Raw genomic sequence first — 7,965 nt, forward strand, 5'->3', positions numbered from 1 at the left:
AAATACTCAGAGGAGCTTAGAGGTACCATCAAAGGTCAACACTCTGGCATCGAAGTACCGGGGTTCCACCTCTCTTATGCTGCAGGTAATGAGATGGTTGATCCCGGTGTGGGGAATGGCATCGTCAATGACGCACTGTCCAGCCGCCTCTAGGACTCCATCTGGTGGAGAAAAAATAACCCAACAACCCCAAGGAACTAAATAAAAACCCCAGAACCTAACAGTATCCCCCCCCCCCCCAATGGTCGCCACCTGGGGGCCGAGAAGAGTGTGAGGGAAGGGAGGACCGATAATTAGAAATCAGGGCCGGATCCAAAATGAAGGAGCCAGGGGCCCACATGCGGAATTCTGGACCGTAGCCCTCCCAATCTACGAGGTATTGCCAATCGCGACCTCACCGACGGGAGTCCACGATACGACGGACAGTGTAGGGGGGATGTCCGTTGATGTCTCTGGAGGGAGGAGGGGGCTTGGAGGGAGGGGAAAGGTTGTTGGTCTGAACGGGCTTTAACTGGGAGAGATGAAATGTGGTGTTGATGCGGAGCATGGAAGGAAGACTGAGACAAATGGCAGAGGGACTGAAAGTTTCTTGGACAGATTTGAGTGGAATATCACGAGTCGACAGCCAAACCTTCTGTCCGGGGCAGTAGGTGGGAGCAGGGACCTGTCTGCGGTCAGCGAACCTTTTGTTGCGGAGGGAGGTATTGTTGAGTGCATCAGTGGTGATTCTCCAGCAGCGGATATGATGTTGGATAGAGGTTGCAGAGATGAGGGATTCATCAAAGGTGAGTAGTGGTGGTTGATAACCGATGGAGGCTTCAAACGGAGGCAGACCAGTAGCAACAGAAATGTGACAGTTGTGTGCATACTCCACCCATGGCAGGAACTGACTTCAATCTGAAGGGTTGGTGGAAGTGATGCAGCGAAGAGCAGACTCAAGTTCCTGGTTGAATCTCTCCACTTGACCATTTGTCTGAGGATGATAGCCAGATGTTAATGTGACCTTAGCATTGAGTGCGGAACAGAACCATTTCCAGACAAGAAAGACAAACTGCGGGCTTCTGTCTGATAACCACGTGTTTCACCAGGAGCTGAGCGGTTTGGTAGCTGTGGGGAGCTTTCTGAGGGCAACCAGATGACAGGCTTTGGAAAAACGATCAATAATTGGGAGGATAGTTGTCATACCTCTGGAGGGAGGGAGCCCGGTAACGAAGTCTATGGCAATATGTGACCACGGGCATCTCATGATGGACAGAGGTTGGAGTAAGCCAGAGGGAGGTTGGTGGGTGGGTTTATTTCTGGCACAGACTGTACATGCTTGAACAAACTCCTTGACATCCTTATGGACAGACGCCCACCAGAACCTGTGATTAGTAAGGGCAATGGTTTGGCTTGTACCTGGGTGTGCGGAAAACTTGGAAGTGTGGATCCATTGTAGAAAATGGGCTCAGACGGACGAAGAAACGTAGATCTTCTCAGGGGGATAATTCCCAGGAGTGGGCTCTGACTGCTGGGCCTGCCTCATGATATCCTCATCTCCCATGTTACTGCAGCCACTGTACAGCTGAGAGGTAGGATACTAGCCGGGGTCTTCTCAGAGTCATCAGGTGCATAAGGACAGGATAGTGCATCAGGTTTAATGTTGCGAGAACCTGGGCAGTAAGAAATGGAGAGGTTAAATCTTGAAAATGAAAGGCACCAGGAGGATTAGCGTGGGTTAGTTATTTTAGCTGAGCGGAGGTAGGAAAGGTTCCTATGATCTGTCCAAACTAAAACTGGATGCTCAGCCCCCTCTAACCAGTGTCTCCATTCCTCCAAAGCCAGCTTAATCGCTAGTAACTCTCAGTCTCCCACATCATAGTTGCGCTCGGATGGAGATAGTCTGCGGGGGAAAAAAGCACACGGGTGAGTCTTATTATCTGAGTCGGCAACCTGTGACAGGACCGCTCCAACCCCTGAGTCAGAGGTATCCACCTCCACAATAAACTGCTTAGCTGGATCTGGCTGGACAAAAATAGGAGCCTGGGAAAACAGAGACTTGAGTTTACAAAATGCTGCTTCAGCAGCGAGAGACCAGTGGAGTCTTGGTAGAGGTAAGGGCGGTTAGCGGTGTGGCCGTTTGACTGTAGTTGCGAATGAAACGACGGTAAAAGTTTGCAAACCCCAAAAATCTTTGTAACTGTTTCCGAATCTGGGGAGTGGGCCAGTCCACGACTGCTTTAATCTTTTCTTCCGTTGGCCATACCTGTACGCCCTCGAGGATGAAACCCAGAACGGAAACTGATGATTTGTGAAACTCGCATTTCTCTGCCTTAACGCAAAGTTTATTCTCCAGAAGTCTTTGTAAAATGAGTCGGACATGCTGCTTGTGTTCGGCCAGAAACTTTGAGTAAATGAGGATGTCATCTACATAAACAAAAATGCTAAGAAAATCTCGGAGAACATCATTGACTAGCGCTTGGAAATAGGCTGGAGCATTACATAAACCGAACGGCAAAACCAGGTACTCGAAATGACCAACAGGAGTCTTAAATGCCGTTTTCCATTCATCACCTTCCTTGAGTCACAGGAGGTGATAAGCGTTGCGCAGGTCCAGTTTGGAAAAAACTGTTGCCCCATGAACCGGTTCAAAAGCAGAAGATAACAGAGGCAGTGGACACTTGTTTTTGACAGTTATCTGATTTAAACCTCTGTAATCAATGCAGGGCCTGAGTGTGCCGTCCTTCTTCCCTACGAAGAAAAAACCTGCCCCCAAAAGGGAAGAAGACGGACGGATTATACCTGCAGCCTATGATTCTTTAATGTATTTCTCCATTGTTTCGCGCTCCGGGTGAGAGATGTTGTACAAACGACTCGATGGTAAAGGAGCTCCGGGCAGTAAATTGATAGAACAGTCATATGGGCGGTGTGGAGGAAGTGAACAAGTCTTGGTCTTACTGAATACCCTGTACAAGGTCATGATAATCAACGGGGACAGATGTGAGATCAGGAGGGTCAGCCTCTTGACTGGCTGCCAGAGATGGATCTGGAGGAATGGCAGAGCGGAGATAGGTGTAATGACAATGGTTAGACCAGGATTCAATCCGTTTCGTTGACCAGCAGATATGCGGATTATGGAGAGTTAACCAGTCGAAACCCAAAACAGAAGCATTCGGCGGGAAAAACAAAAAACAAAATGTGTTCACTGTGGTTACCGGAGATAACTAGGAGTAATGGCTTGGTTTTGTGTGATTTTAGGCAGGGATTTACCATCCACAGCTGAAACATGAATGGGAGAAGGTAAGGGAATGGTTTCAACTGCAAGTTGTTTTACTAATTCAGCATCAATCAGAGTTTGTTCACAACCAGAATCTATCATGATGGACAGGGGAATATGTTCATTGCCATAAAACAGATCAGCAGGAAGTTGTAGGCGAGGAACATTGTTTTTACACTTATGACCCACCAGGTTCCTCACCTTCTCTGATGGGTCCTGGAGTTTGACTTCTTTGGACATTGAGCGATGAAGTGACCAGAACCTCCACAATACAGACAAAGCCGATTCGTCACGCTCTTTCTGCATTCCTCGGGGGAGAGCCGAGTATTCCCGATCTGCATGGGCTCGGACTGGAGCAGCTGCGACGGCGGATTTTGTTAGTACAGATTCATGAGTCTCCAAGGCGCTTTGTTGATCAGCGAGCGTTTGCCTGATGGCGTCCGCAGGGCTAACGGTTTGGGCCAGAATGTTCTGTCATGATGGGTTTAATTGATTTAGCCCACATGCAAGAACACCACAGGCGAGAAATAAATAAATGCACAAGTTTATTTGAAAAACAGCAATTATGTTGAATCCGGTCCAGGAACTGAACGGCTGCTCACATCACACTGAGGAAACAAATAGGAGACTGGTAGGTTCAAGGTTGTAGGAAAATGTAGTTTCTGTTGACAGTGGGTTTGTTGACTTACTTGTGCTAAGAGTTACTGTGGTGTAGGGGGAGTACTGCTGGTCCAGGGTTTCTTTGTTCCTTGGGGATTTCCTCTTGACAGGACTTCAGAGAATGGAGGTGGCGGCTGAGCGACTGAATGAGAGAGACGGCGGGGCGGCTTTGGAGGGCGGACAGGTAGGCTTGGTGGAACGACCGGTCAGAGCTCCAGGATTGCAGGCAGAGACAACGGATGAAGGTGGGTCTTGGTACTCGGGCATCAACGGGGTAATTTCCCGTGATGTCTCGAGGAATAACAGAAAACAGGAACCAGATCCAGATTCGAATGAATCCTGAGAAGAGCAAGATCACAAAAAGTATTACTTAAAGATTAACAAGGAAACGGATCACAAAAATACTCGGAGTAGACTCGGAGGGGCTTAGAGGTGCCATCAAAGGTCAACACTCTTGCATCTAAGTACCGGCGACGCACTGTCCAGCTGCCTATAGGACTCCATCAGGGGGAGAAAAAATAACCCAGCAACCCCAAGGAACTAAATAAAAACCCCAGAACATAACAGAGAGATACTTTATCTAAACTGGGAAAATGAAGTTTAAGCGCAAATTCAAGCTGGAAAACTTCTGCCTCACCTGCTCAACCCAATCGCTGCGTCATGCTCTTCGCCTCCAACCTCAGCAATGGACCTTGACCCGGCGCATCCAATCATCAACCAAGCTCCGCTTATAAGGATCCACACCCATGCCATCAGCCGCTTTCCAGCTGTGCTCAAAAGACCTCCACCCCTTTCTCCACTACGTCCTCCTCCTCTCCAGGACGTCCTTATTCGACCTCCACCACCAGTGTCGGGCCCGGGGGGAGAGCATCCCTAATCAGCGTCGGGGGTTGTTCACCCGAGTTCACAGCAAATCACAGCTCAAATCTTCTGCCGGGGCCCGAGCGCCAAAGAACTGTTATTCATTTTGTCATTAAATCTTTTAATTGTTCTTCTCTACGTCTGAGTCTTTCCAGATTGAAGTGGCAGATCTCTCCTTTCTTATATTTTACAAGGTCAAGCACATGGTTTCTGGAACCTTTCACACAACCTTTCACTGGTTAAGAAGAAGTGTAAAGACCTGTGATGTTCTGGTGACCCGTCCAGGCCCTACCCTGCCTTACACCCAATGACCGCTGGAGATGGGCACCCTTCTGCACAGATCTGTAGGTATAGACAATGGATGGAGGAATAGATTAGTGTAAAGACAATCTAATACTTGGCTGTTGTTCTTTAAATAATCCTGGTGGCATGACCAGAGGCACCTGTCTGATTCTCCCAGCTCCAAAGGACAAAGCGGGGAAACGGAGGAACGGTCTGTGATGGGATTGGGAAGAAGATCAGCTTTAGCTGCACAACAGATAAAACCTGTAATCTTTAAAAAATGTCAAAAAGCATTACCAAGTACAGTTATATTTCAATTAAAGTGTAATTACAGCCTGTTTCAGTATCTGTTATTTCAGAATCTACATGTGACTTTGAGCCTTTAAATTAATAGATTCTGTGAATAGATTTTAAACCATGTTGTCTTATTTACTTGTGTGTGTTGGTCTTTTTAAATAAAACAATCTGAAAAAGTGTCATTGAAGGAAATAGTGCTGAGCATTAGTGAGGTGAGAAACAGCCCACCTTATCTGTAATTCTGCTGTTTACAGAGAAGTGCTGCATTCATTTCCGTTTAATCCCTTTGCCTGGCCGGCGTTGTGGTCAGATGACAGGCGCTAATCTCCAGGCTCCCTGCCTCGCTGCCTGCTCAGAAACATGAGATTAAAACTGAGCTCTCCCATCACATATCAGGTTTCACAGGCCAACATGTCGGCTGTATGAAAATGATGACACTTCACAAAATTAATGACAGTGCTTTTTTTACTCATTTTATTTTCAATTGAACTTAAATAAAACACCAAACAATTGGTGTCAGAATCCAGTGATTCCTTTGGTTATGTTTCACTGTGATAGTTCATTTTATATCTAGTCATTTTTTATTTCTGTTTTATGTTCCTGCGTTCTGCTTACTGTTTTATTAGGCTCAGTTTTTCTTTTCCCTTTTCATTCTACTTGCTTTGTTTGTTTTTCACTTCCATTCTGCTTCCCTCTCCAGCTGTTAATCATTTCCTTGTCCATCCCCAGCTGCACCCACTCACCTGTAATTAGCTCTTCTGGTTCCTTTGTCGCCTCCATGCTCTTTGGAAAATGTTTTTATTCATTGTTACTATTATCTCTTGTTTTCCTGCTGTGGTTTATCCTTTTGTATAAGTTTTCTTCTTTAATCTTCTCACCGCCAACATCCATGCAGTCTGCATTTTGGTCTGATAACACCTCAGCACGAACTGAAGTCTGAACGTACACCTTTGCATTCAATTTAATTAAAGATTTTGATCTAAAATCAAATATTTTTTAACAAATGACACCAACATAAAGGGCTTCTGTTTTCTACCACACTAAATAACGGCCACTTGCCTGGATTTCTCTCCGTTTCTGTTTTTATTGGATATTCTTCCAGTAGAAACCATGAAAAGTTCTGCTGTTTACCATTCGTGGGCTGGCAGAGGTTCATTCACAACAGGTTCGTGATCCAAATTCCAGAAGTATTACTTCACCATTCCGGTTTTTATCGTCTTTATCCAGGTTTTATTTGAGTAATCTTTCTTGCCGCTGTCAGAGAAATGTTAGGTTAACTTGACATTTGAATTCACCCTGAGGCGGATGGTATGCAAGCATTGCACTTAGTCCTGTGTGTTTCTGTCTCATCCCTGATAGACTAAAAACAAGAAAAACATTTTCCCACTTTTTGTCCACGGACCATATGATATCATCACCAGGTATAGAACGTCTCGCTCATGTAAACATACCAAATAAAAGGTTTTACAGTTTTACGAAGAGAGAACAAAAAGTGGACAGTTAAAACATCATTCAGTTAAAAATTGTCACTGAATGATGTTTTGACAGAAGTTGATCAAAATTACAGGATCCAGGTGCTGAGACTTCCAGGCCTCACTTTATTTTCTTTACATCAATAAAATGTAAAAGTGGTTCAGCAGTGAACCTGCATAAAACAGGCTGCTACGCCATTATTAATGTGAATACAACAAACACACAAAAAGATAAAAGTCATAATTTCACTTGCCAAAAACTGAGCTTTCACATGGAAAGAAAGATGGAAAAGTTCGATGTGGGTCCTGCCTTAGTTCTCCACTTATTTTGACTTTTGGCAGTAATCCAACCTCACACCTCTTTTGTCTCATCTGACCTTTAATAACACCAGCAGCTGCTACAGAAACACATTGCAAACATCCTTTATAGTGCAATAGTCTGGACTATGATCTTTACCTTGGCTGCAGGTGAATGTTTGCTGAACAAACAGAATGACTAAACAAAAGTGAGAATTATTCAACACAACAGAATGATTTTTCTTTTCAGTCTAATTGATGCACATTTTAACACAGATACTGCAGTCACATGCATTTTTGTTTGGCTTTTATTCTTAGTATCATTTAGTTTCTAAAATGTGTAATTGTGACCAGAAAGTGTTTCTCAAATCATGTTTCATGTTGAAGTTGTGGCAGAACCGATCTTTTGTTTAGGACAGAGCTTTTGGTTTCCCAGCAGGAAAACTGAGCAGCTAGAAAAAGGCAGCAGTCATGTGGATTTGGTGACAATCCAACCCCAAAACTCTGAGTTTTATTCACATACTGTCCATGTTGTGTGGTATTTTGATGTTGGTTCAAATGTGTAATACATTTTAAAAGTATATTAAGAGCTGTAATGTAATAAAGTTCTGATATTAGTAGGACTTAGTGAAGTATCTACTGTGTATTGGCACCAAGAATTCGATCTAGAGCAAAGAGGGCTGGATTTTTTTCCCCATTGCAACATTCAGGTTCTGGTTTTATTTCTAGACAAATTTGGCTCTGAGTTGTGAGATCATGTTTTCCCAAATAACATAATATGACATGAAATGTCTCATTTGAGGATGTGTTGCTGTCCAGAGGAATCCAGATCAACATTTC

This window comes from Poecilia reticulata, chromosome 5 (genome assembly GCF_904066995.2).
Source record: "Poecilia reticulata chromosome 5, P_reticulata-male-v2, whole genome shotgun sequence".
NCBI lineage: Eukaryota > Metazoa > Chordata > Actinopteri > Cyprinodontiformes > Poeciliidae > Poecilia > Poecilia reticulata.